This window comes from Rattus norvegicus, chromosome 17, assembly GCF_021556685.1.
Source record: "Rattus norvegicus strain SHRSP/BbbUtx chromosome 17, alternate assembly SHRSP_T2T, whole genome shotgun sequence".
NCBI lineage: Eukaryota > Metazoa > Chordata > Mammalia > Rodentia > Muridae > Rattus > Rattus norvegicus.
The window spans coordinates 35,073,744-35,098,221 of NC_141550.1; the positions used below are offsets into that span (position 1 = coordinate 35,073,744).

At 43.4% G+C, this 24,478-nt stretch overlaps 1 protein-coding gene and 1 long non-coding RNA gene across 6 annotated transcripts in view; one reads left to right on the forward strand and one right to left on the reverse strand.

Moving 5' to 3' along the window:
• Cdkal1 (CDKAL1 threonylcarbamoyladenosine tRNA methylthiotransferase) overlaps positions 1-24,478 on the forward strand; it is a 553,071-nt gene that overhangs the window by 478,560 nt on the left and 50,033 nt on the right.
• On the reverse strand, positions 5,690-23,292 carry LOC120097731 (uncharacterized). Of its 2 annotated transcripts, XR_015641597.1 has the most exons (6): positions 23,165-23,289; positions 22,904-23,021; positions 22,691-22,780; positions 21,993-22,085; positions 11,270-11,336; positions 5,691-6,005 (listed from the first exon to the last, which is right to left on the reverse strand). It is a non-coding gene; the product is annotated as an uncharacterized LOC120097731 (long non-coding RNA). The 2 variants fall into 2 exon arrangements; XR_015641598.1 differs by lacking the exons at positions 21,993-22,085; positions 22,691-22,780 and having other exon boundaries at positions 5,690-6,005; positions 23,165-23,292.

The following is a 24,478-nucleotide window of genomic DNA, read 5'->3' on the forward strand; positions in this document are numbered from 1 at the left end:
GGAAGGGGAAGCCCTTGGTCCTGCCAAGAGTGTACCCCCAGTGAATGTGATTATTGTGGGGGAGGGTGGTAATTGGGGGAGGATGGGGAGGGGAACACCCATACAGAAGCGGAGGAGGAGGACTTAGGGGGATGTTGGCCATGAAACCGGGAAGGGGAATAACAATCGATATGTAAATAAGAAATACCCAAGTTAATAAAGGTAAATATATAAAATTTTAAAAGAGAGAGAGAGAGAGAGAGAGAGAGAGAAATGTGGGCAGAGTGTAGTCTCTTCTGGCTTGTCAGGCGTGTCTCCCCCTCTGAAGCTCTCCCTTGCACGGGATTTGGGTGCAGAGAACTGTTGACCGGGTCTCTTCAGGTCCAGGCAGTGACTGGACCGCAGGGGACCTGCTGCTAGTGTGCTGCTGAGCACCAGTTAATGATGTTTTTGATGTGTTCTTAGATTCATTTTGTGAAATTTTTATAGAGTATTTTAGCATTGATGTGCGTAAGAGAAGTTAGTCTGAAATTCTCTTTCTTTGTTAAGTCTTTGAGTGGTTTAGGTATCCTGTGGCCTCATAGAATGAATTTAGCAGTGTTCCTTCTCTTTCCATTCTGTGTAACAATCTGAGGACTATTGGTATTAGCTTTTCTTTGAAAATCTTGTAGAATTTTATGCTAATACCATCTGGCCCTTTTTTTTTTTTTTTTTTTTTTTTTTTTGTGGTTGGAAGACTTTTAATGACTGCCCCTGTTTTCTTAAAGTTTATAGGACTGTTTAGATAGTTTATGTGATCTTGATTTCATCTTGGTAATTGGTATCTGTCTAGGAAACCATTCATTTCATTTAGATTTTCCAATTTTGTGGCTTTTGAAGTAAGGCTCCCCCTCCCCTTGGATTTTGTTATGCCTTCCTTTTTATTCCTGATTTTGTTAATTGGATACTATCTCTGTGCCGTTCAGTTTGGCTAAGGGTTTGTCTATCTTGTTGATTTTCTAAAAGAAAATCTTGTTGGAAATTTTTAAAGTGGACATTAATTCCTCTTGTAAAAAGCGGGGAAAGGAAAGCTTCTTGATACGTTTTTGTGGGGCAAATGGCTCAGAATTAGGCCATGTGGAATGGAGAAGTATGCACAGTTGAGAATACAGCACGGGCTGGCTGTTTTTAGTCATGGCCACCGAGCACTTTTAAGGTTGGATTCTTAGGTGCCAATAGACCCAACTCACCTGGGAGCAAGGCAGGTATGTGTATTGTTGGCCTTGTTCTGGAAGGAGTTCTTCCAAGAGTTACAGTACTATAAACTGACAAGACCACAGGCTGGTATAGATACCTTGTTTGCATTGTGATTGTTTCTAGGGGTGGGCTTTGTGTTCTTTCCTGATAGGGAATAGCCTTAAGCAATAGAAATTGGTAAGTCAAAAACACCAACCATAAAAGCAAACTGCTTGCTTGGATCAGGAGTGTTACTTATGTTTGCTGGCGTTGATCTGTCACCTGAAGTGGCCTTGTGGCAATCAGTCCCTGAGAAAGGCAAGCACATCCCCTAGCATCATTGTGGAAAACTGGCCAAGCACCTGGATGTACCCAGAGGAACTGCGATTTCACTTCTTACTCCACAAGCAACATCCTTCTGTTGTGAATTTAATCTTCACAGTCAAAATCTATGTCTGCTCATTTGGGCAGGAAATGTTTTGTGTGTAGCAGTGGCAAACAATGTAACACTAAACAAGCTTAACGTCGGTCATTTGGGAAGGGGATGTTTTGTGTGTAGCAGTGGCAAACAGTGTGACACTAGGCAAGCTTAGCATCGGTCATCTGATCTTCCATCATACCCTTGCCAAGTCATTTTTCCTTTGGGTTTGTCATCGTGTATTGTCGGCCACAAGACCCGTTATATGTTATAATATGTGTAAGCATTATGTTTGACATGTGTTTGTCAGAGGTATGCACACTACACAAAACCTCTGTGTAAATCCCGTATATACCTTCACTTACATGTATGACTGACTGAACTGGATCCTCCATGTGCACTGCAGGCTTCTGTCTCCAGTTTCATACATCCCTGCCTGCCACAGCCAGGACAGGAAATTCTCTCTCTTCTTCCTTATTTCCTGTCCCAAACTAAACTTGGAACCCGATGATACTTACAGACCCATGCTGTGATCATCCTGCTCCTACTTCTGTATTTCAGCCTGTTCTGTCCTCCACCTCCATGGCAGGAGCCCTTGGTTCCATTGCCTTCAGCTTCCGGCCTCTGCAGGGACCCGGTCTGCTTGCACTCTACTCAGGATTGGAGGCTACTCAGACAAGCTCTGGGAAGACTGTGAACCAGATAATGGAGCATGCACTGGTCAGCATCCTCGCTGGAGCTTGACATGGTGGCTTTAAACCCTGCCGTGTGACTCCAAGCCACAGAAAGGCATTCTGTGCTGTGAACAGCTTTAGTTTCCTGTACACATCCATTCCTCTACTCCTGAGTATCCACAAGTCTAGTATTGTGTGATGGAGTCCATAGAGCAGCAGTGTAAACACGGCAGCTTCCTGTCAATTCCATCACTGCCGACAAGCAAGTGTTCACTAATCTGAGAACTATAATTGAGATAAGGAGAGATACTTCATCCTTTAAAATTCATCCTGGAATAACCAAACATTAGCATGAAATTACAACTTATTGTTTTCAATTTCTGTCATTTTTTCATTTGGAAACATATGAACTAATTATATATTTTTAGTTTTACCTATTTGTAATTATATACCTAATTATACATAGTGTGGCTTTCCGTTATGCAGATTTGTTATGACAACTGATGTTTCAAATATATCTGCTTTGATCATTGTCAGCACACTTGGTAATTGTTTACCTAATGCCTTAATCAAGGTCTTGCAACTCTTTTCTTCTTAACTTTTAAAAAATAGTTTTAAGTAACCTCTATATCTTATCATAAAGGTCATTTCTGAAGTGTTCTTGAAAATGAGTGTGGAAGAATTGAGAGTAATAAATGCATTTCCAGATACGAGCCACCTTCTTGTTCTGGTGAAAAGGAAGCTACCGTAGTGAAAAGCTCCTGGTGATACTGGCACTATTTGTGACCTCCTGATCGATAGGTCCCCTTAGTTGTCCCCTCTTGTATCAGCTGCTTTTCCTGTCACCATGACCAAGTGCCCAACAATAAACAGTTTGAAGAAGAGGTTTATTTTATCTCATGATTTCCAGATAAGGCCATCCCGGTTGGGAAGACCTGGCAGCAGGCACCTCTTTGGTGACAGAAGTTTGTGGCACACGGCTGCTCACATCTCTGGAGACTAGTAATGAAAAGAAGGCAAATGCCAGCTCCCAACTGGCTTTCCCCTTTTTCTCTTTTACTCATCCCAGGACTTAGCTCTTGGGATGGTAACACCAGATTAGGGGAACATACACACTCACATGCACACACACATACCACCCCCAGTTATCCTTTCTAGGAATGCCTTCACAGACATGCCCAAAGTTCTGATTCCCCAGGCGTCAGTTCTCAGACTGGTCAGTGGGTAGCTGTTCCCCAGCCAAGAACCTCTTACCAGTAAGCAAGTACCTTTAGTCCCCAGGTACTGTTGATGGACAGCCTCTGCCTGAAAGGCTCATCCTGCCTGGTGACTTCTAGACACCATTAGACTTCATCTCTGAAGCTGCCTCAGAGAACCTTTCTCTGACCTTCCTGTCCTGCTCAGAGCAGCTCACTCTGCACTCTTCCTGACTGCCACACTCCTCTGTGCACAGCAGTGTCTTTCCACTTTCCTTCCCTCGCTATGATGAAACTGTGATAAAAGAAAGGAAAGTTATGTTTGCTTAGTTTAAGAGATGAGTGTGGTGATTTGCCCTGGTTATTTTGGATCTGTGGTAAGACAGTCATGGTAGAGGAGTGTGGTAAAGAACTGCTCAACTCATGGTGGCCAGAAAGAGGAGGCTCAGTTCTTAATACACCCTTCCAGGGTGGGCCAATGACCTACGCCCTTCAACCAGGCCCCACCTACTAAAATCCCCATAACACCATGGGCTGACTTTCAGCATGAGATTGGGAATTATTTAGAATTCAATGTATAGCACTACTTAATATTTACGTACTGATTTGATAGCTCTTCATCTCCCTCCATACAGGATAAACTCCAGAAGGACAGAGACCATGCCTAATCTAACATGCAGTAGCTGCACAGTGCAAGTGTCGGAATGGTGGGGTGGGCCGTTATATGTGAAAGTTGTCTTGTTTCTATGAAAACAAAAGAGTAAACGAAGAGATGATGCTTGGTTTTTCTGAAAGCATGTCCTCATTTACCCTGGTTCCCACCGATAGCTACAAGGAGAGAAGCCTACTTGACCTGAGTAATACTTTGTTGAGATCACATCTCCTGTCCTTGGTCTGCCCTTGAAACTTGGCCTTCAAATGTAAACTACTGTGTCGGAGCCTGTTTGAGAGTCCTGCCTTCCCCTGCTTCCATCATAGATGAAGTTAAGATGTAGTTTTCTAAAGAGGCACGAGAAATCCAGACACGGTAGTGCACATCTTTAATCCTAACACTTGGGGGGCTGAGGTAGTCTGTGAGGCCAGTCTGCTTAGCTCCAGGTCAGTTCAGGATACAGAGTGGACCTTTTCCAAAAACACCAAAAGGCAAGGGAAGATTGTGCCTTCCTCACTTTTGAGGACGATCTTGACAGTGCAGCCTGACAGGGTTCATATCGTGTATGTCGAGAAGATGTGCATAACCAGTCCACAGTGCCCCAGGCCTATTGTGCTTTCATGATCTTGGGTCACTCACATTTAGTTTGGCTGTTATTAAAAGTCCCGCAAGTAGTGTCCAGCTCCTCTTAGAACCCAGTGTGAAAATGTTAAGTTTCAGCAGCAGAACCCTCTGAGGCTTGCTGGTACTCCTGGCAGCCAGCTCCGTTTCCATCGTGACTGCCCTCGACGGGGAGGGACATGATGTAGTCTAAGCTGTGAGCACATACAGTTTAGCTGACAGTGCCTGGCCTGCCCGGGAAGTAGACTGGCTGTGCTGTAACCCGTGGTGGAGGACCTGCTGGTTTAACATGCAGGAGGCCACCTTAGGTCGAACCTTCAGTGCAAAGAAGGAAGGGAAGGAGGAGGAAAGAGGAACGGGAGAGAGAGGGCAAAGGGAAAGGGAGCGGAAGCAGATGGGTGTTGGGATCCAGGAAGATGATGTCCAGGGACAAGCACTCTGCACAAGCATGTCCCTCGTCTTCCTGGTGAAACCTGCCTCCCCTCTGTACTGCACAAGGCTTCCTTGCTCTTTTCACTGAAAATATTGCATAAGATTAAATTGCCACAGTAAAATTAAAATTCCTGCTCCCTGTTTATAAGCAGCAGCAGATATAACTAAATCACCGCTACGCTATTGACAATGTTAAACGTAGTTCTCACGGGTACAATGTATCCACCATTTCAACCAGAGTGAAGTTAAGAATGCTTCACTTTTGAGAAAAAAATGTATCGTGTCTATTAAGGGAATTTATACACGTGATATGTTTATAGCAGTGACCTACACTTCAGACATGTAATGCTTTAATATATGTGCTTTAAATATGAACATAAAATTTTAATTTCAAAAAAAAAAAACCCTCAGCATCCACTCTTCTGTAAAGCTGACATAAAAACTCCAACTCTGCACTGCTCCCTGATGGGCTCGGAGTAATTAAGCAGACATAACACAGAAAGGAATTTATTAGGCTTTTATTAAGGCTTGATAATTCGGGTTTCAGATTTTAAATCTCAGAGGGCTCATAATTGTTGTCATTTCCTAGTGAGAGACACGTTTGGAAGGAAGTTCAGTCTCTGTGCAAAGGAAAAACAGATTCGGATGGAAAATCCAAAGGGCCGTTTCATTATCCCGGAGCTGACTGCAGGTGTCAAGGCTCCCACTCTGAGGCTTTTGCAGGAGCGCAGACAGGTTACTGCTGCAGTTCCTCGGTGCTGGTATTTCCCTGAGACTGTGTTCACTGCGGGAAGTCGAGTCTCAAGGCTGAGCTGTGCCTTAACAGGAAAGGAAGATTGTGTCAACTCTAGAAATGTGAGTGACTCTAATTCACAAAGGCAGTTTGAGCCTTACTTTAAGATTCAGTCTCACTCCTGTCACAAGAAATACACTGAGGCCAGTCCAGAGCTCTGTAGAGACCCTAGAGTGGGTTGTAATGCTGAACACTGTCTTCTGCTTACACTGGATTCCTTCCTAGTCCTTTTTTTCCTTCAAGTGTTTTCCAAAATATTGGTGAAGACATCTTTTATTGTTTGGATCTTTTTTCTGAATTCATATAGTGATAACATCACTATAAAAATATTCTTGGACTAGGGATCAGCAAAATTCTTGCCCACAAAAAATGCTGGTCACTTTTACCAGTGTTGCCTTAGTCCATTGCTAGGATGCTAGGCCAGGAGAGTGTCTGAGGCTTATGGCCAGCCAATCAAGACAGTCAACAAACTGTCTCAGGTAGAAAGCTGAGGAGACGGTTCAAAAGGAAAGCAGTCGTCACAGCAGCCCAAAGAACCAAGTTTGGGCACTAGCAGCCCATTAAAGCTAAACCAGCATGGTAGCCCACTGTAATCCTAACCCTGGGCAGATGGAGATGGAACTCCCCAAGGCCAACAGCCAGAGCATCCAATCAGCAAGTTCCAGGTTCCATGCTAGACCCTGCCTCAGTGTATAAAGACGAGTAACAGAGAAGAGACCTAACCACTAGCCTGTATGTGCATTCACACACATGTGTATGTGTCTGCACATACCTAAGCACGCTGGCAAATACTCAGCTACATGGTATTTTTAAGTGAATTACCTAGTGAAGTAGAATGTCATAGAGGACACTTGACATCTGCCTCTGGCTTCCACAGGTACGTACACATATATGTGTACACACACACACACACAAACAATTGTTTTCTCCCCAAAATGTGGAGAACAATTGTGTGTCTGTCAGGACAACAGATTGGATATATGTTAGTCTATTTTGTGCTATTACCAAAACACCCTAAGTTGGTTAATTCATTTAAAAAAAGACGTAAGGTTTTTTCTTACAGTTTTAGAGGCTAGCAAGCCCAGGGTCAGAAGGTTCCCTTTAAATAAGTGTGTTTTATGTTATTTCATCTCATGGTAGATGGCAAAGGGCAAGAATACAAGAGGACAAATTCACAGCTCTAACCTCTATAAGAGGCATCAGTGCTTTGTGAGGGTGGAGCTCCATGGCCAGAACACCTCCCACCTTCCTGCACTGGGAATTAAGCTCCCAAACATACTGTACTGGGGACACAGAGACCAGCAATATGGCTGACGTCTTCCTTCCTTGTTGGTTCCTTATCTTCCATAAAATCATAATCTACTAGGATCATAAAATGAGCATTTCCCTTAATAGAGGCACCAGAAGCCCCTGGTGTGGCCAGCCTCAGCCTCCCTGTCCTTATGTCCTTATGTCCTTATGTCTTGCTTACCCTGAAGAACCTGCTCTAATGTCTGAACCACACTATGTCAGTCTGCTTTGTCATTGTTGTCACACACTCAAAGGACAGGATGAGAATAAAATGTCTGTTTCCCAACACACAATCTGACCTTTACTTCACGCCCATGTCTCAGGCTGGTAAGTAAGTGCCCTTTCTGCCTCTTACAAAAGCCCAGCTCAATACTGCTTCTTCAAACAGTGACTGGGATGGATAGGTAGACACGCCATAACTGGGGTAGCTGCTCTTCGGCTCTCCCTGAGACTGCTTTACACACGACTCTGCCTGGCTCTCAGCAGTGCAGGGCCTCACTTCCATTGCTCCTCACTTTAGCTCAGCTGCTTAGTCTCTTGATCAGACCCTGCTAATGCCGGGTTGTGGCCGCTGTGGTTTGGAGAGGGAATAGTCTAGAACAGTGCTTCTCAACCTGTGGGTCATAACCCCTTTGGGGATGCATATCAGATATCCTACATTTCAGATATTTACATTGTGATTTGTTACAGTAGCAAAATTACAGTTATAAAGTAGCAACAAAATAACTTTATGGTTGGGGAGCCACCACAATATGAGGAACTGTATTACAGTGTTGAGGCATTAGGAAGGTTAAGAGCCAGTGGGCTAGAAAGTCTTCATTTCAAGTCACCTTTTCTTTATTTTCCCAATTTTTCTTTTTCTACCTAGTGAATTCTATTTGTCCTCAAGGTTGTCTTGCTAACTACTCAAAATTCCTAATTCTGTAAAGACTCCTGAACTACAATATAGATATTTGTTAAGTTATATTTTAACTTAACAAATAACAAAAAACAGCCAGGAGGAAGTGCAGAATTGATCTTTCATACGCTTTGTGTTCTTAAAATGATGCTGTTATCCTCATTATTAACTAGATTCCCTACCCCTAGTATTGTCCTTCCAGCTCTGGCTTAATTATGGTCCCAGAATGATTTATTCCCTTGTTCCTAATTACTGCTCCATTGAATGCTTGTCCCGAAGGATGTTTTTGCCAATCTGCAGGCATAATTTAAAACACACAATACTCCCCAACACACATAAACACACACATACACACACTACAATATAGTCCATTTAAATTGATCCTTTAATAGGGTTTTCTAGCTATCTATGGTAGCCCAGGCCTGTAATACCACTTGGGAGGTAGAGACAAGATCAGAAATTCAAGACCACCTTCTCTTACTACATAGCAATTTTAAGACTAACCTTGGCTACATGGGACCCTGTCAGACAAACTGATGGATGATGGTTGGATGGATGGATGGATGGATGGGATAGATAGATGGATGGATGGATAGATGGATGGATGGATGGATGGACGGACGGACGGACAGACAGATATGCTCTCCATCAGAATCGCTGTTGTGGCATGATTGTGACACTAGACACTAAATATTTTTGATCCAATTGATAAGATATAATTGCCCACCTAAACATGCAAAGCCCTATCTACATCCATCCCTTAAGAACATTCAAAACAGCCTGTAAATGCACAGAGTGGAATCTTAACGTCTTCTCTCCACTGTGGCTTCTCTCCGCCCCTCCTGTCTCTTCGACATTAAAAAATTTTAATTGTCCTTGTTTATGAAGTAAAAAGTGGAATCCTTACAGAAGAACCTGATTTTGGAACATTTTTTTCTTTAGTTTTAGTCATGTTTAGAATCTAAAACATTGGGTTGGGGAATTAGCTCAGTGGTAGAGCGCTTGCCTAGGAAGCGCAAGGCCCTGGGTTCGGTCCCCAGCTCCAAAAAAAAAAAAAAAAGAACCAAAAAAAAAAAAAGTTTAGAATCTAAAACATTAGGAAGCTTAGATTGAACTAGAACAGAGTTTAGCCTGATCAGCCCCACCCTTACCACCCCATGGTAGCCACCCTGATCTGTAGCAAGCTGGGGCCTCGGCTTAGTACACAAAGGCCTCCCCTGACCCCATTTTCCCTCTGGACCAGTGTCTCCTGCCACTCACTATCCTAACACTAAGTTGGCTCAAACACATTTCTGCCTGAAACTGCTCAGGAAGGGCAAAGACATTAGTGATATCACTGTCTACACCCAGAAGCTTGGCATTGGAAAGGGAGACCAAAACTCGCCTGTACTTAAGTTGAGGTTGAGTGCCCTCTGTCTTCTGGGGCTTTACCCTGGCTTGGGGGTGTGGGAATGTCTGTCTCCACTGTAAAGAAAGCCACTATTACTAGCCACTGAACTTTGAATTTCCAACCCCACCACCAACTTGGTGCCGCCACAGCCCATGCCTGTGTGACTGCAAAGAAGCTTTGTGCTTTGTTTCCTGCTGTCACCAAGCCTTATAGCACCATAGCGAAAATCGGTCTTTCTCATCATCATAGGTTCAGAACACACCTTAGCTTGTTTGTTTGCAATTTTGTGTTCATGTGCATATTGATATGTGAATACAAGTACACATGCATATGGGGAGTGTGCACTTGTGCACCTGTGGAGGCCAGCAGACGGCTTCTGATGTCGTGCTTCCTCAGGCATTATCCACCTGTTACTGAGATAGAATCTCTCGTTGGGGAGGGGGAAGGGGGGCCGCTCTGGGGTAGGCTAAACTGGCTGCCCAGTGAATTGAGAAGCTGCCTGGCTTTGCCTGATCTGTCCATAGTATATGTTATTGTATATGTCATATGCTATATATGTCATATACATAGTATGACTTTACTTACATGCCCTGTTCAGGACAATCGTATTGAAATGATTGTATTCTCTAAAGATTTCTACCCAATCACACCACTCCTGATGTCACCAATATCTGTACTGCCCAGCTTTCCTAAGTGCAAGTTCTTATGCCGTTCTATAAAAAAGAAAACTGAGGCATTTTTTTTTCTTTCCTCTCAGCTATAAAGAACAGTTATGCCATTTGCTGGGGAATAGATACAACTGGAGATAATCAGTAAGAGAATTAAGTCAATCTCACACAAATAGGTTTCCTGTCATTTGCAGTTCTTATATGTTGTGTGGATGCATACACAGTTCCTATGTGTATATGCATCTAAGTGGAAGTGAAATGAGGGGGTCTAACAGAAGTGGGGAATGTGATAATAGAAAGCACACTCTAATTATGTGATGTGTCTGTATGTGCATGTACCACACACAGCGAATATACACTGATGTAAACCTGGAAAGGAAAGTAACAACAGAAAGGACACTGTCAAGTTCTAAGTTGCGATTGTAAAGAATAAAGAAGCATTGGATAGTGAATAGAAAAATAGCATTATTTGTACTCCTGAGAGCAGGTCTACTAAGCTATCACAGATATGGATCACCGTCTCCTTTGTTTTGCTTTGAGTTGAGGGACATATTAACCAGACCCATTGCAGAGCCCTGAGCAGAAGCTAGCACAGTGAATGGCTGAAGGCGGCAGCACTTTCCTTTGAAACACACTTTTAAGTTCATTGCACTAAGTCCTGGCCATACCAGAGCACAGAGCACATGCTGAGGTCCCAGGCCCATAGTCACTGCTCTCCTCCATCATCAGGACCGTAGGGAAGCCACGCTGGATGACAGCAGAAGAGCGCCCAGCATGCTGTGAGTGTGCTGAATGAGGGGGTGTCTGACCTCTAGATCAGGGTTCACTAGGGAACTTTGCCAAAGGAAGCCATACATAGCCTGACAGTCTGAGTCTTCAGGTGGAAGATGGGTGTAATAGGAGACCCTGCATCCATCCACTGGCCCTTCCATTTACTTTGTGGCCATTGAGAAGTAAGTTAATTCTTCTGTGCACACGGTTGAAACAGATGATAGAAGAGGTGCTTCTTAGTGTCCTTTTGAGCCTTGCGCATGTTCCGTTACCTGTGTCACATATGGGCTCCATAGAACAGTCCTCGGTAGAGTCTGCTTCCTCCATTTGCTTGTTTTCCTGTGTTTCAAAGACAAAGTCACTGTAGACCAGACTGACCTCTAAATTGCTATATAGATGAGGCTAGCCTCCAATTCCTAATGATTCTCCTGCAGTCACCTCCTGAATACTGGGATTGCAGATGTGTGCCAACATGCCTGGATCTTACTTTCTGCTACTTGGAATCAAGCGGACACATTAGATGTGGGGGACAGTTGTATCGGGGTTAACCGTGTTGAGAGCTGCATGTGCTTCTGTATTGTCATAAGGGAGATATCACATATAAGGTTATGGAGTAGTCAGAAATGTAGGGACATAGATGATGGTTGGACTTCACTGTGTAGTAGACAAAGGGGACAATTAAAGGTTTCCAGAGTATTAGATTCAGACTTTGTAAAGAAAATGTTCTAGCCAGTTTTAAGGCTATAAAAGAGAAATGTGGGGAGAGCCTGAGCAAAGCAGAGATTCTATCTAACATGCTAAGCATAGTGGTGTAGCCCTTGCAGAATAGCATCTTCTAGCTGTGGCACAGCCATGGCAGTCATGAGCTCATAGGAATGCTGTTACTGACCCAGTGCTTGCAGAGACTGGCCCTGTAACCAATCAGGAAGGGTGTGGAAGTGTTCTTAGGGTATATCCTACCTGTAGCCATAACTACAATTAGTTACCTGCAGGAAGCTCAAAGTACAAAATAAAAAGTCTTGTAGATCAGTGTAACCACAGTGAAATGGACTTGATCACACCAGCCCTTCTTTATGCCAGAGTGGAGACCATCTTAATCAATACCAGGCTGCTAGTCTCCTCCTGCTGCCAAGACCCATGCCTGAATGACCAGTGCTGTGACTGGTTCATCACTACTGCACAGAAAGGGAATTTGAGATCAGGTTGAGATGGAATATGGAATAGTTACGAGAGCTGTCTTAGTGACTGTTGTATTGCTGTGAAGAGACACCATGACCAGAGCAACTTAAAGTGAAAGCTTTAATTAGGGGCTCCTTGGAGTTTCTGAGGTTGAGTCTATCTACGACCATCATGGTGAGAAACATGGCAGCAGGCAAGCAGGCATGACACTGTAGAGTAGTTGAAAACTTACATCTGATACACGAGCAGTAGACAAAGCAAGAGATAGACAGAGACAGACAGGCAGACAGACACAGGCAAATGACAGACAGACAGACTGGGCCTGGCTTGGACTTTTAACACCTCCAAACATACCCCAGTGACACACTTCCTCCAACAAGACCAAATGTCCTAATCCTTCCTAAACACTCCACTAACTGGGAACCAAGAATTCAAATATATGAGTCATGAGAACCATGCCCATTGAAAACACCTCAAAGATTCTGCACTGGCCTAGAACGATGACCCACTTGGGCAAATGTTCGCAGGTAACATGGAAGCTACAGGGAAATCAGTTTGGTTCTTTAGTGGGATTGCCTTTAATGCCTAGCTGATAGCCACAGATTTTGTATGGAGTTACTCCCATAGAACTATTATCTTCCAAATCATCATGAAATGCACGTCTGTTGGGAAAATTTAGAAGGGGCAATTTCAAAATAAAAGCACACCATGTGTTTCTAAGGTCTAACAAGCATATTTTAAAAACTAATGTAGTCTCAAAGAACTGTAAAAAACAATGGTTAATGTACTGTGATACTCACAGACCATGTTAATAGCAGACTTTTATCAGTTTTCTTTCAGGTAAAATATTAATCTTAAAACCAACAAAGGTTGATATTCATCCTCTGTCTTTGCTTCTCTTTTTCCCACTTTCCCTTTGTCCTATTTCTAAATATCTTTTTTTTATTGAAACAGTTATAAGTAGGCTCTTTTCTGCCCAAGACAGGAGCTAACTTAATTTGAGTGTACCCAGTAGACTACAAGACAGAGTCTGTGCTTGAGAAAACTTTTGGGAAACTCAATAAGAGGCAAGGAAGAGGCTGCTTATTTAGAGAAACTAGACCTGCTTGGTGTGGTTTTTTATCCAGATGAAAGTAATGTGGCAGAGGCAAAGAAGGTGGCCTACACATTGGGCATTAAAGAGAGAATAGAATTAGACCATTGTGCAATGTTCTTCTCATGAAAAGAATTACTGTGAGTGGACAAACCTACTGAAGACTTGCATCAATCCGGTCAAAGCTCTCTTCACCAGTACATTGTTTCTCTCACTCGTAGGCATAAATCATAAACTTGGGGTCTTTAAAAAACACTTTCCCTTTATCCTATAGAATGTCAACAAACCTACTGATGGTTATGCTAGTCTGATGAACATGTGGGTGTGTATGTGTTTATGTGTGTGCATGTAGAGACAAGAAGATGAGCTACTGTGGAATCTGCCTGCTGGAGTTCACAGGATGAAAGCACCAAGATAGACTTGTTAGGGTTGGGGTTGTTAGGGTTGGGGTTGTTAGGGTTGGGGTTGTTAGGGTTGGGGTTGTTAGGGTTGGGGTTGTTAGGGTTGGGATTGTTAGGGTTGGGGTTGTTAGGGTTGGGGTTGTTAGGGTTGGGGTTGTTAGGGTTGGGGTTGTTAGGGTTGGGGTTGTTAGGGTTGGGGTTGTTAGGGTTGGGGTTGTTAGGGTTGGGGTTGTTAGGGTTGGGGTTGTTAGGGTTGGGGTTGTTAGGGTTGGGGTTGTTAGGGTTGGGGTTGTTAGGGTTGGGGTTGTTAGGGTTGGGGTTGTTAGGGTTGGGGTTGTTAGGGTTGGGGTTGTTAGGGTTGGGGTTGTTAGGGTTGGGGTTGTTAGGGTTGGGGTTGTTAGGGTTGGGGTTGTTAGGGTTGGGGTTGTTAGGGTTGGGGTTGTTAGGGTTGGGGTTGTTAGGGTTGGGGTTGTTAGGGTTGGGGTTGTTAGGGTTGGGGTTGTTAGGGTTGGGGTTGTTAGGGTTGGGGTTGTTAGGGTTGGGGTTGTTAGGGTTGGGGTTGTTAGGGTTGGGGTTGTTAGGGTTGGGGTTGTTAGGGTTGGGGTTGTTAGGGTTGGGGTTGTTAGGGTTGGGGTTGTTAGGGTTGGGGTTGTTAGGGTTGGGGTTGTTAGGGTTGGGGTTGTTAGGGTTGGGGTTGTTAGGGTTGGGGTTGTTAGGGTTGGGGTTGTTAGGGTTGGGGTTGTTAGGGTTGGGGTTGTTAGGGTTGGGGTTGTTAGGGTTGGGGTTGTTAGGGTTGGGGTTGTTAGGGTTGGGGTTGTTAGGGTTGGGGTTGTTAGGGTTGGGGTTGTTAGGGTTGGGGTTGTTAGGGTTGGGGTTGTTAGGGTTGGGGTTGTTAGGGTTGGGGTTGGTGGAGGTGTTGGCTTCCATGTGATTGTTATGGACTTTAGGACGCCTTCAGCTTTTGCAAAGAGATGGAGTCACTCTGTAGTTTAGGCTGGCATAGAACTCACTCTGGAGCCCACCAACCATGACACTCACAACAAGCCGTCTGTCTCTGCCTCCTGAGATCACAAGGAAGACCACATCTGTCTTTAGTTCCTTCATTTGTATCATTAATTGTGGCCTTTTTTTATTCTTTACATTCTTTTCTTCTTTACAAAATGTAAAAGGAAGTTCCTGCATCAATATTTTAAATCTCTTTCTGGGCTGGCAAGATGGATCCATGAGTAAAACACTGGCTGCCAGCCTGATGGCCTCAGTTTGATCCTTGGAACCCGCATGGTAGGATACACTGACCCCTTCAAATTGCCTACAACCTATATACTTTATGGTGCGCACGCGCGCCTGTGTGTGTGTGTGTGTGTGTGTGTGTGTGTGTGTGTGTGTGTGTGTGTGTGTGTGTGTTATATAGAGGTCAAATGTCAGCATGTGCATATACATATATACCCCACAGATGAATTTTCAAAAGTTATTGTTTATTGTCTCAATATACAATAAGTTCTGTGCTCTGTATTGGGAAAGTGGCAGGGAAGTAATGGGAATAGTTTTCATCTTGAAACTTTTAATCTAGGGGCTGGGGATTTAGCTCAGTGGTAGAGCGCTTACCTAGGAAGCGCAAGGCCCTGGGTTCGGTCCCCAGCTCCGAAAAAAAGAACCAAAAAAAAAAAAAAAAGAAACTTTTAATCTAATATACTTTACAGATATAAACATAACAATTACAGGAAGTCCAAGAGAATTATTTGTAAAACAAATGAGTGTAATCCAGATATGAGGTCCCTTTAGGGGAAAAAGCAACTAAAAGGTTAATCTAAAGAAAAGAAGTGGAGAAGATCAGGTATGCTGAAGGTAACAGGCCCTAAGTAAGCAGATACCCTAGAAATATGTGAAAAAGAAAGAGGAAAAGGCATGGTGGCTCAGTGATGAAGTGATTACAGAAAAGCCAGATGACCTAAGCTCAACCTTTGGAATGCACATGCTGGGAGGAAAAAATTTACTCCCCCAAGTTGCCTCAACATGTATACCTGGCTCTCACACACATGCACCCTCACACATGCACCCACAAGTACACTAACATGAATGTAGAGGGGGAAAAGAGAAATATGCACCTTTATGATAAAAGGTGATAATTATCTAAAAATTTAAATGATACATAAATGAAATTATAAAGCTTAAGTCTATCCCTGGGTAAGACTGGATTATGGCAATATCAAAGTCCTCACATGATTCTGTAGACTTGATAGTCTTCATCAAAAAGCCAGTGAGGCTTTTGTTAAATTTTAGTACAAAGCAGTACAGACTTTATATAAGAAATAACAGGATGCCGTTAGGGATACACAGCATAGGAGGAATTCCGTCATTGTAACTCAGCAGAAAAATAGGCAAAGTCAAAATACATAAAAATTATAACAAAAACTTGACCTTTTATGTCAGCAGAGACTGTGGTTGTGTGTGGGGCTGTGGTATTTTTTAAATTGATACTATATACTGTTGTTGTAAAAAAAAAAGAAAGTGCTGTAAACTGTCTAGAAAGGAATAAGTTGGCACAGCCGCTGTAGAAAGCAGTTATGCTGAAACACGCTTTCCTCCTGATAATTCCCCACCTAGATAAATGTTCGCCCACAAATCCAAAGAGGCATGCGCTGTTACTGCTAATAGTCAAAAACTGGCAGCAAGCCAGGTGTCTTTTAATAGGAAAGTTGTTAAATAAATTATAACATCTTCATCATCTGACCTCGTGTGCACTCAGATGAAAACTGAAGCAGAGGCCATGCGCCAGCATAGAGTGCTGGGCTTTCCTCCGTGCGCACAGGGAGCCGTTGTGGGGCTTTAAGTAGAAGCATACCATGGCCAGACTCGAGCTTCTAAAATATCTTCTTGGATGGATTATGGAAAATGATCAGAGAGACGTAAACTAGGGTAGAGAACCCCATTAGGAGAGTGTTAATTCGGTTGACCATTAATGATGGCCCCCTGAGATGGCAGCTACAGTGCTGGTGCCGGCCAGAAACACTTCGAAGTAGCAATATATTTTAGTGTTCCGTTTTGACATATCTTGGGCAGCTCTTCATACAAAATGCTTACCGAGGCAGAGATGATAAAATAGGTCTGCTGACTGAATCATCGGCTGGCTAAATTATTTAGGATTAGAGGTCAATTTTTCTCACTCACTGGCTTTCTGTGTCCTTGTTGAAAGGATGGAGCCCATCGATGTGACATTGACGTTCTTGAGCAGCTGCATGGGCCTAACTTAGATGTAGGTCTAGCCCAGGTTAATAGTACAGCCAGTGTCTGCTTTTCTCCACAGATTTCTTCTCTGGTTTTCGTTTTCAAAGGCTACATGGTGTGTGTGCTTAATAGTGTATACCAGTTTATCCACCTTTTGAGACCAGGCAGATTTAAATTACTAATAAATGAATGAGTATAAAAGTCACCATCTTAACCATGCTGTGGCTTTGATCCCTTGGTGGCTGTCAAGGTGTCACTTGATATTTATCTCTTAACATGAATATTTCATATTGGTTTAGAAAAGGTCATCTAATAATAAAAAAATCATTTTAAGCTCTCACCAGCTATTTGTACTGATCATGTTTCCAGGATTAATTGCGCATTTGCAATGTTTCTTTATAACCCTAACTTGACTTTAAACTTGAGGCTGTAACATGGTGTGGAAGCTCAGGCTCTAGAGCCGGACTACAGAGTGAGAGGGTGAATAGTTGTCACCTACCAGCTATGGGAACAGGGGGACACTCTGGGACACAGTGTCTTCGGGCCTCCAGGTCGAAGTGGTGTTGAACACCAATCTTGTTATATTAATAAAACACTTACTGTCATTATATGCTAAGTGAACACATTAAATGGAAGTCTTTCTTGACATGTATGTTTAGGTGAAATATAAAAGTAACTTCACTGGAGAACATACAATAAGAGAACCATTTGAGGTGTAAGCATTTGTTTGTGGGTTTTTAAAAAAGATGTATTATTATTTTTGTGTATGTGTCTCTGTATCTATACACATTCATGTTTGTCTGTGTATGCGTAAAATCAAAGGCCAGAAGAGGGCGTCAGATCCCTTGGAGCTGAAATCTAAAATGGTTGTAAGCTATTTCATAGGTACTGGGAAGTAAACCGATCCCCTGAGAACAGGCAGTGCTCTTAACCCCTGAGCCATCTCTCTAATCCCTGGCTGTGGAATTTTTCTATGTACAAATGTAGTGTGTAAGAATATTTTTGTGAACATTACTAATATTAGAACCAGAGTTTGAGGAGTTTGTTTTATTTAAAAAAAAAAAACTGAAAAGGTACCTTTCCAGTTACAACACGACATCAGTGTCCCAGCAACCGTGGCCAATCAGCCGTTTGACACAATTAACGTGGTATGTAAACCAACCACCTGGCTCTACCTAGCAGCTGCCAGTGTGATAAGAGATGGTGCTAGCTGAGCGAGGTACTACATGGCTTTCATCTCAGCACTTGGGAGATAGAGGCAGGTGGAGCTCTTTGAGTTCAAGGTCATCCTAGTCTACATTGTAAGTTCTAGGCCAGCCAGAGCTACATACATACTGAAACAATTTCTCTTCTGCCTCACTCTTCTCTGTCTCTCTCTTTCACACACACACACACACACACACACACACACACACACACACACACCACATACATACAGACAGGCTTGCATGCATTGATGGAACTGGTTCTCCATATATTTGATATATGTATGGAGAGGATCAGCCCAGCCCAGCCCAGCAGGGCTTGCACCTCGCCTGACTCTGCTCAGGTCACATGTTGCTTCTGCCATATCAGGGTGTAATTCCAGCAGGGTAGGCAGTACTGGGAATGGTTCCAGCCCACCACGAGTCTTCTTGGTCTCTGAACAAGACAGCATGATTTCACAGGCATATTTGTCAGGAATGCGGTCACAGCCTAAGGAGCACAGAATACATGTTTGGCAGTATCACTCTCATCTTTTCTCTGAGGCCTAGGCGGAGGATATTCTGACTAGGAAGTACGTCATGGCAGAGAAGTCAGGACGGCAGGAGCATGAGGCTGCTTGTGTACATCTTGGCATACCAAGAGAAAGAATAGGTTAGAAATGAAGCTAAGTGAGACCGTAAACCACCATAACACACAGTCCAGCACCCCAAGTCCTTCAGCTGAGCCCCACGTCCTAATGCTTCCTTAGCCTCCCTAAACAGCACAGTATTCAGCACAGAAGTCTGTGAGTGAGTGGTATTAAACATTTACACAGAGCTGTCTCTGTGCCTGTCCACTTCCTCCAATGGTATAACACAGTAGGAAGGCCCTAGGCAGCTTCTCCGCCTGGATTTTAGATGTCAGTGTATCCAGAACTGTAAAGATGTAAGGTGGCCAGTCTCCCTTTCTTCATGATAGAAGCACAGCTTGATACAGAGATCTCACTGGAACAGTTTTCCTAGTCAGCATTTTGACATGTGCCGTTCTCTATTTGGTACTATAATCTAGCCCTAAGTACAGAACTGTGCATAGATCTTTAATAAGCTATTTTAATTACTTTTCTCAGCTAATTAGGGAATGATGTTGGAATTCCTCCTTTCATTCCCCGTCATTTTAGGCTTGCCCGAGCTGATAGGATTTTGATGTGTGCCGTTAGTGGTTATTGCAATGTCTTTGTTCTTGTCTTCTATGTTGCTCTAGACACCTACAGAAGTAGCAAAAAAGAGAATGCCTATGGGATGCTGAAAGCATCTGCAGGGGACTGGGTGCCTGGGCGGGGTCTCTCCCACAGTTGCCTTCCGCAGAGATGCTTGGAGCTGTTTCTGTGAGGTGCAAGCAGCAAAGGGGGATGTGAAACTGAAACCTCGAGAGCTTCGTGGATAAGGTGGTTATTTCAGCCCCCCTCTACTGTAGGCATTAACTGAAAGATGGACATTGTCTGTGGCCCTTACTGAAAGTTACAGAGGTAAAGCCTCTATGGGAAAAGATAGCACTGGGTAGAGTCCAAGTTAGAGACTTTTCAGAATATTGATGTTCCTTGGTACAGCTTCAGACAGAACCACATACCCACTAAAGGCTGATTCACCAGTCAGGAAATACTGCGAATTGCTGTGACAGAGGCATTGTTTCAAACACTGGTGGACAAATGGAAAAAAATATAGTTGTGTGCTTTTATCTTGGATGTTTATTTCTCTCAAAAATGTTCAAGGTAGGGCCAGCAGGATGACTCAAGGTAAAGGTGGCCTCTGCCAAGCCTAGCAGCCGAGTTCACTCCAGCGAGAGAGAGAGAGACCGGTGTGAAGAAGAGACGCAGTTCCCCCCACACACAGCAGTGCGAGATGGGTGGCGATTAGCTTGCTTACAATCACGTAGGCTGTTTTTCCTACCAGGGGACCACTGCATGCACTGCTCTTAAACTTGGTGCTATCTGCTCTACTATGTTCATCGCAGCCTTATTTATAATAGCCAGAAGCTGGAAAGAACCCACATGCCCTTCAACAGAGGAATGGATACAGAAAATGTGGTACATCTACACAATGGAATATTACTCAGCTATCAAAAACAATGACTTTATGAAATTCATAGGCAAATGGAGGGAACTGGAAAATATCATCCTGAGTGAGGTAACCCAATCACAGAGAAACACACATGGTATGCACTCACTGATAAGTGGCTATTAGCCCAAATGCTTGAATTACCCTAGATGACTAGAACAAATGAAACTCAAGACGGATGATCAAAATGTGAATGCTTCACTCCTTCTTTAAAAGGGGAACAAGAATACCCTTGGCAGGGAGTAGAGAGGCAAAGATTAAAACAGAGACAGAAGGAACACCCATTCAGAGCCTGCCCCACATGTGGCCCATGCATATACAGCCACCCAATTAGACAAGATGGATGAAGCAAAGAAGGGCAGGCCGACAGGAGCCGGATGTAGATCTCTCCTGAGAGACACAGCCAGAATACAGCAAACACATAGGCGAATGCCAGCAGCAAACCACTGAACTGAGAATGGGACCCCCGTTGAAGGAATCAGAGAAAGGACTGGAAGAGCTTGAAGGGGCTCGAGACCCCATATGAACAACAATGCCAAGCAACCAGAGCTTCCAGGGACTAAGCCACTACCCAAAGACTATACATGGACTGACCCTGGGCTCCAACCTCATAGGTAGCAATGAATATCCTAATAAGAGCACCAGTGGAAGGGGAAGTCCTGGGTCCTGCTAAGACTGAACCCCCAGTGAATGTGATTGTTGAGGGGAGGGTGGTAATGGGGGGAGGATGGGGAGGGGAACACCCATATAGAAGGGGAGGGGGAGGGCTTAGGGGGATGTTGGCCTGGAAACCGGGAAAGGGAATAACAATCGAAATGTAAATAAGAAATACCCAAGTTAATAAAGATGAAAAAAAAAAAAAAACTTCATGCTATCAGGTGTACTGTTTAGGAACGAAGTATTGTTTATTATTATGGTTTTGGTTTATTAATGAAGAAGTACTCATTTTCAAATAACTGTTTAATCTGTAATTAAAACCTGGCAGCACTCTTAAAAATACAGTTAGAATGCATCGTCACTGCCATGCTATGTTGAATATGCAATGGCAAGCATTAGACAAGGCCTATCTGTTTATCACTTTTAATGAATCTTTCACCCTGGGCCCACTTTAAGCCCTCGCTGATACTCCCGTCACCCGGCTCATATGCTTCCAACAGCATTATCCGTCCCTGGGCCTGTGCATGGCTTAGAATAAAATCAAAACCTCTAGGTTTTGATCACATATAAGCAGGTCAGGGGAAAAATCATTATCATTACCACATCCTCATTAAGATGATGGGTCTGGGCCATATCTGCATGTTTGCTTGGCCATCTGAAATTCATGCGTGCAGAGGAAATTCTTCTTATCCTTTTGAAAGAAGAATAATAAATATTTATATTGCACACACAGCCTTAACTCTTTCAGGCAGGCACCGGATTGTGTTTTACAAACGAAAGGAATTGTTTCTGGGATCTTTTTCTTTCCCAACATAATTCATTTTTCCAATAACTCCTTTAAAATTAATTATAGATTTATCAGTATTGAAAATACTCCCTTTTCCTCCCCTGCCCCCATTAAACATATTTAGTCTTACTTTGGCAGTCTTTCTGAGCCATGGCTTCTAACTGGGGCAAACTTAGCTTTTCATAGCTGGTCTTCAGTAGGACCCCACGTGCCTACCCAAGATGCTGATCTGCCCTTCATATCCAGGAGCCCAATCCTTCCTGGAACCCTTCACTCTGCTAGCTATCATGTTGAGACATAATCTAGAGTGGCATATTAATATGATGCTAAAAATAAATAAATAAGCAAACTCACAGGAAAGCTGGGCCTCATGTACTCCATCCAGGCTGGCCTCTAACTCGCTCACTAGTTAAGGATGGCCTTGAACTGCTGACCGTCCTGTCACTTCTACAAGAATATTAGAATGTCAGGCTTGTGCCACAAGAAGTTTTATGTGGTCCTGGGATCGAAGGCATGTTCGTGTGCATATAGTACATATGTGTCTATATGTACTAGACAAATACTTTACCTACTGAACTACATCCCAGTCCATCATGTGAGTGTGTGCACCTGTACTTAGGTTCATGCAGCCTGTGTGCACTTGCAGAGGCCAGGGTCTTTCTCATTTAATGTCCACCTTGGTTTTTTTTGGTCAGGGTCTCTCACTTCCCTGAAGCTCACTGATGGGCTTGATTGGCTGGCAGGGATCTTCCTGTCTCTGCTAACCCTGAGACTTACAAAATTATTCCACCTGGCTTTTTATGGGGTTGCTGGGGATCTGAATGGGGGTCCTCACCTTACCCACTGAGCCATCTCCCTAGTCACACATCCCTTCCTCCCATGTTACGTTCACAACCTTTCTACCATCTTGAGGCAGGAAATTCAAAAAGGCCCTATGCATAGTTAACTTCATTCTACTTAGAACAATCTCATGACTCGTTTCTTAAAAGACACCCAGCAATAACATAGCTACCGTAAGTATGTTATAATTGGTACTGTAGTGTGTAACATACCTGTAATCACATCACTTGGGAAGTTAAGGCAGTAAGAGCAGAAGTTCAAAACCTTCTTCAGCTACACAGCAGGATTACAGCTTACCTGAGCTACATGAAACCTTGTATCAAATTCACAGACAGACAGACAGAGAATACTGCAATAAATGTTTCTGTTCACAGAGCTACATTTGCATAGTAAATGAAAGGTTCATGAGAAGTTTGATTACTCACATGAAGTTCTTGAGCTTCTCTCTTTGACTTACATGAAGTCTTTAGCTGTGGTGCTACCTAGAGGGCAGCCCAGTGCTATCAGCTCTCATAAGATAGACTCGTCCTCCATCATGTCAGCCTGTTAATATGAAAGCAACTCAAGACACAGGGCACATAATTATTCTAATAATACAGTTCAGAAAGTAAAAGTTTCTTCTGTCCATTCTTTCATTATCCTTTTATTATTGTAGTGGTATGGGACAATTAAGGGAAAGCTATTACCTTTTGGTCAAAAGAAGAGTCTACATGCCCTCTTCTCCTCACCTAGGAGTTAATCCAGTTGGGCTGGTCCATCACCTAAGAAAGGGACTGCCTCAGAAAGGCTGATTGGCCTTTAGTCACACTAAAGAGACAGGAGGAATAATCATCCCTTTACTAAGATCAGGTACTCTTCCTGCCCAGAATCCTTGTTCTTTGTGCAGTCATAAAAGAGACACTGTGAATACTGTTAGGTCTCTCCACCTTTCTGAGTCCTAACTCAGAATGACAAAACTTTTTTCCCCTTCTTTTCTGTCTACCTGTCTCTGTCTGCTGGCTGGAGCCTACATATGCTTTCTCTGGTCCTTTGGTCTGTTTTACTCTTTCTCTGGAAACCTGCATGGGGCTGCTTGTTCACCATGTGCCTGCTTACAGAGGTCGTGGCTTTGTCTTTTCCTCCTCAATGTCTTTCTCCTCTAGGCAGCTGCCAACACTTACAGCTTGTGTACCTGGAAGTTTTTTCTTTTCAATTCTGACAAAATTGTCCTTGAGCTTTCTTGTAAATATGGTCTTAAATTATTAATGAGACTCAGAATCCCAAGAGGGGTTCCCAGGTAGCATGCAGGACCAACCCTGTTGCCACATGTTGCCTGGGATAAGAAAGGGCCACTAACATGCTGACTGCAAGAAAGGAAGCAGAGATGGTCTCCAACATTGTCCTTTGAGATTGCTTCAGAAATCTCTGCACAGTCCCTGTAGGCAATTTCAGCTTTGTCACTTGAAGTCAAGTTTTCGGCTCCTAGACAAAATCCACAGTAAAAGACCTTCCCTCCTGAGGGTCCTTAGCTTCTTCTCCTATCAGGGTCAGAGTTCACATTGAGAGTTCCAGACATAACTTAGAAATGAACTGTGAATGGACTTTAAAGTGAGAACAAGCTACCATTCATAGTATGTTATTGCATATTTGAGTCAAAGCTTTAAATCACCATATAAATAAATATTTCTATAATAATCTTGATCTCTTAAACAGGATTGAGAGTCATTGGGGAATCAAAAAAAAAAAATTCCTGCTGTGCCCCCAGTGTGAAATGTCAAGAAAGACTAACTTGGCATGTGAGAAGAATCACAACAGCATGCTTGGTTTGCACAGGAGTCTAGCACGTGTCATTCCCTTGCTAAGAGGATGAGAACATCTCAAGACCTGGCTGAATCTCCAGGCAGGAGGAAGTGCACTGGATGGAAACGATACAGTGTGTGCAGTCTGAAAAAGATAGGGCCTCACGAAGGCTTCCTTTTAAAACCCGGAGAGAAACTTCATTAAGGGTTGGAGTAAGAGAG